A 5,016-nucleotide genomic window follows, 5' to 3' on the forward strand; every position below is an offset into this window, starting at 1 on the left:
AATAAAAAGAATATTTATTTATTTATTTAGTACAGGGTCTCGTTACACAGCTTGACTTATAGTGATCCTCCTGTCTCAGCCTCCCCAGTACTGGGATTACAAGGGTGCACCCCCAGGCCCAGACTCAGTGACTGGCACAGTGTGAGAGCTGGCACAGCATGCAGTACTGAGGATCGAACCCAGGTCCTTCCATGTGCCATGTAGGCACTTAGACTGCCATCTCCTTGGCCCCAAACCTTTCTTCAACTTTGGGTGTCAGGTATTTTGTCTCAGCAATTAACCCAGATATGGTCTTCAGCCAATAACTTGGCTTTTAGACACCTCAGTTGCCTTAAAAGCTACATAAGCACCATAATCTACTTTAATATTGATATTTAAATGTAGAATGCGTGTTCATGAAATGAGCACTCATTTCAAATGTTCGTTAAGTGTACTAGGTTTAGGGGCTGGGGAGATAGCTCAGTTGTGTAAGCGCCTGTCCAGCAAGTACAATGCCGTGCTGGTCCCGGAATCCTGGGTGCACCATGCCAGACCCAATAGCTGTGCAGTGAGACCTTGTACCAAATACATTTATTTTTAAATGTATGGTTTAGACTTTTAACCATAGACTTTTTTTTTTTTTTTTGGCGGAACTGGGGATTGAACTCAGATCCTTGCGTTTGCCGATCAAGCGCTTATCCTACTGAGCCATCTCCCCGGCCCCTAACCATAGACTTTTAACACATTTACATTCCCCTTGTTTTGGAGGAGATGCTGGGGTTTGAACTCAGAGAGATGAGATTGATATACATACATTCTGCCAATGAGTTATAGACCCCCAATTTTTTTTTTTTTTTTCAGTGCTGGGTATTGAATCCAGGGCCTCACACACATTAGGCAAAAAATAAAACAGCTCCAACCTGTTTTATTTTTCAGTTTGAGACAGGATCTCATTAAGTTGTCCAGGCTGGGCTTATACTTGTAATCTTCCTGCTTCAGCCTCACAGAGTGCTGGGATTCTAGGAATGTTATTCTTCTTTTTTTAAGTGATGATGAAATGGAGAATGGAGATGGTAAAATCCTTGTTGAGGTCACATGGCACTTTGGACGCAGAAGGCGTTTAATATAACTATTATTTATGAGGAGCTCTTTTTTTTTGTGAGACAGGGTCTCACTATGTAGTTCAGGCTGGCCTTGAGCTGTCAGTGATCCTCCTGCCTCAGCCTCCTAAGTGCTGTAAAAGGCATGAGTCACCATGCCCAGCTTTATGAGGACCTCTTGAACTTGTCATTTAGTGTTATTCGTATTTTTGCAGATCGTTTGGGTCTGAGAGAAACTAAGTTGTCCAAAATATCAGGGAAATAGAAATCACCGCTTAGGCCTACCCGGTTCTACTACCACAGTGACATTCTGAGATGATTCACATATCTAACATTCTGGGCCCAAAGGGAATAGGGTGAATATTAGTTCCAACAGCTGACCAAGATCCAGGCCTAGTTGACCTTCTCTGTGAGCACAAAGGAGAAAAACAGCAAGTTGTGCTCCTTTGGCGACATGCAGATGTGCTGAGAGGTTGCAAACTCCAGGGAAGAATCAACACAGCTGAGATTATCTGGGCATATACTATGTAGATAACAGGAGGTAGAGAAATCTTCTGCTACCCTAATTGCTTGCCCACCACCACCACCACCACCACCACCACTAGTCCTCCCTCCCCCATCTAAGTAAATAAAAGATAGCCAGACACTCAAGGCTCTTGTCCACTACAGGCAAGAGCCCATTGGCCTCCTCTCTCAAAATTATCTCTGTGTTTTGTCTTTAATCTCTGATCACCCCACTGGCTAGGCATTCCTAGCAGGATGGTCTTCTACAGAACTTATTGTGGCAAATGTATTTCCAATACCCCCAGTGGATGTGTGAAATTTAGGCAGAAGATTAGGATGCTGGCTGGGCAAGTGAACACTCTAAGACATGGACATTAAAAAAAAACTCTTCCCAAATCCCTGCACCTGGGACCTGTCATAGGGTTCTATCTTCAACTCTTTCAGGAACTTGAGCAGGTTGTTGTGTTTTTGTTTTGTTTCTTTTGTTTGTTTTCTGGGACAGGGTCTCACCATGCAGCTCAGGCTGGCCTTGAATTTACAGCAATCCTCCTGCATCAGCTTCCTGACTGCTAGGATTATAGATGTGTCCTACCACATCGAGCTTTTTACACTTGTTTGAGACAGGCTCTCCCTGTATAGTTCAAACTGACCTTTTTTCTCTATAGAGCTCAGGTTGTCCTGAACTTGTTGCAACCAACCTGCTTCAGCCTGCTGAATGCCAAGATTATAGGTGTGTGCCACTGCACTCCACTTTGAGCAAGGTTTTGGTAGGACAGCCAAGACCTGATACCAGCCTGAAGAATGGAGGATACAAAAGATGGTTAATGGAGCTGGACAGATAGCTCAGTAGAATAAGCGCTTCCCTGGCAAGTTCAAGGGCCTAAGTTCAGTCCCCAATTCTGCAAAAAAAAAAAAAAAAAAAAGAAAAGAAAGAAAGAAAGAAAGAAAAAAGATGGTTGACATTACGATCTTCATCATTATGTTCTTTTTCTCACAGTGGTCTGCTCCCACCCATACTGCAGAATGAACTTCTACCTTCAATGTGCCAACACTTGCTCTGCAGAGCGTGTTTCTTTTCCTACCTTTAGTAAATATAAAACTTCACTACAGTGGTACTTCAATTCACAAATGTGATTCTTTCCATGTTTCTGGTTTCAAACTGAATTGGATAAGAACTGAATCAGATTTCCCCATAAAGTCAACATGGGATGTAAACACTGAGTTTGATACAGTTCTTGTTCAATTCTATTAGTGACAAGAATCACAGAAAGAATTACATTTGTGAACCAAGGTACATCATATCTTTTGTGCTTATCTTGATCAATTCTTTGTTCAAGATGGAAAGAACCTAGAAATGGCCTCTAGAGGATTTTAATCTGGGCTTATAGTAGACAACTATAATCCCAGCACTCAGCTGAGGCAGAAGTATTAACTTGAGGCAGAAGACTTAAATTTAAGTCTAGCCTGGACTACATAACCCTGCCAAAAAGAAACAAACTATAACATTTATATTGACATGTGGTGGCATGTGCTGTACTCTCAGCACTTGGGAGGCTGAGGCAGGAGGATCATCATAAATTTGAAGCCAGCCTGTTCTACAAAGTGAGTTCAAGATTAGCATGAACTACATGACAAGACTCTGTTTCAGAAAAAAATTAAAAAACAGGGAGAAGCCCGTCGGTTCCGAGTGCGTACCAGGCCGTCTCGCGGTGGGCGGAGGGAAGGACAGACAGACTCACGGAGACCCGAGCCAGGGAGACGCGAGCGAGGTACCATGCGCGAGATCGTGCACATCCAGGCGGGCCAGTGCGGCAATCAGATCGGGGCCAAGTTTTGGGAGGTCATCAGTGATGAACACGGTATCGACCCCACTGGCAGTTATCATGGAGACAGTGATTTGCAGCTGGAAAGGATCAATGTGTACTACAACGAAGCCACTGGTAACAAATATGTACCTCGGGCCATTCTGGTGGACCTGGAACCCGGCACAATGGACTCAGTCAGGTCTGGACCCTTCGGCCAGATTTTCAGGCCAGACAACTTTGTGTTTGGCCAGAGTGGTGCCGGGAACAACTGGACCAAGGGCCACTACACAGAGGGTGCCGAGCTGGTGGACTCCGTCCTGGACGTGGTGAGGAAGGAGTCAGAAAGCTGTGACTGTCTCCAGGGCTTCCAGCTGACCCATTCGCTGGAGGGAGGCACCGGCTCGGGGATGGGCACCCTGCTCATCAGCAAGATCCGCGAGGAGTACCCCAACCGCATCATGAACACCTTCAGTGTCATGCCCTCGTCCAAGGTGTCTGACACTGTGGTGGAGCTCTACAACGCCACCCTCTCAGTGCACCAGCTGGTGGAGAACACAGATGAGACCTACTGCATCGACAACGAGGCCCTGTATGACATCTGCTTCCGCACCCTCAAGCTGACCACCCCCACCTATGGTGACCTCAACCACCTGGTGTCGGCCACCATGAGCGGGGTGACCACCTGCTTGCGCTTCCCGGGCCAGCTGAATGCTGACCTGCGCAAGCTGGCCGTGAACATGGTGCCCTTCCCGCGCCTGCACTTCATGCCCGGCTTCGCACCCCTCACCAGCCCAGGCAGCCAGCAGATGTTCGACTCCAAGAACATGATGGTCGCCTGCGACCCACGCCACGGCCGCTACCTGACGGTGGCTGCCATCTTCCACGGCCGCATGTCCATGAAGGAGGTGGACTAGCAGATGCTCAACGTGCAGAACAAGAACAGCAGCTACTTCGTGGAGTAGATTCCCAACAACGTGAAGACGGCCGTGTGCGACATCCCGCCGCGCGGCCTCAACATGTCAACCACCTTCATCGGCAACAGCACGGCCATCCAGGAGCTGTTCAAGCGCATCTCGGAGCAGTTCACGGCCATGTTCCGGCGCAAGGCCTTTCTGCACTGGTACACGGGCGAGGGCATGGACGAGATGGAGTTCACCGAGGCTGAGAGCAACATGAATGACCTGGTGTCCGAGTACCAGCAGTACCAGCACGCCACGGCTGACGAACGGGGAGTTCGAGGAGGAGGTGGGCGAGGACGAGGCCTGAGCCTCCGCACCAGGTTAGGGAAAGCCAAGAAGGAGGCGGGGGTGGGGGGCTCGCTGTGAATCCCTGGCTTTGAAGGAGCAAGCATGGTCTGCTGTGGGTGTGTGCGCCGGTCTTGGTGCCCTTCACTGTTGCCTGTCACTTTGTTTTCTCTTTTGTAACATTGATGTAACATTTGAGATACTTCTGAACTACTGTTGTAATGGCTAAAGTCACATAAACGTTTGTGTCTTAAAAAAACAAAACAAACAAACAAACAAAAAAAAACAGGGAGATTCCAATATTCCAAAACCTGGCAACGTATCTTGCTGAGCCAGCCAGGAGGTAAGGGCTGTTAGGCAGTTTTGTTTCTCTCTGAACTCAAG

At 47.5% G+C, this 5,016-nt stretch overlaps 1 pseudogene across 1 annotated transcript; it reads left to right on the forward strand.

The window, feature by feature from the left end:
• The first annotated feature begins 3,322 nt into the window (after positions 1-3,322).
• Positions 3,323-4,754, forward strand: LOC101566244 (annotated as a pseudogene). The gene has a single exon (XR_192427.3). The product of XR_192427.3 is annotated as a tubulin beta-2B chain pseudogene (transcript).
• Positions 4,755-5,016: the final 262 nt, after the last annotated feature.

Source organism: Octodon degus, unplaced genomic scaffold (assembly GCF_000260255.1).
Source record: "Octodon degus isolate 3935 unplaced genomic scaffold, OctDeg1.0 scaffold00021, whole genome shotgun sequence".
NCBI lineage: Eukaryota > Metazoa > Chordata > Mammalia > Rodentia > Octodontidae > Octodon > Octodon degus.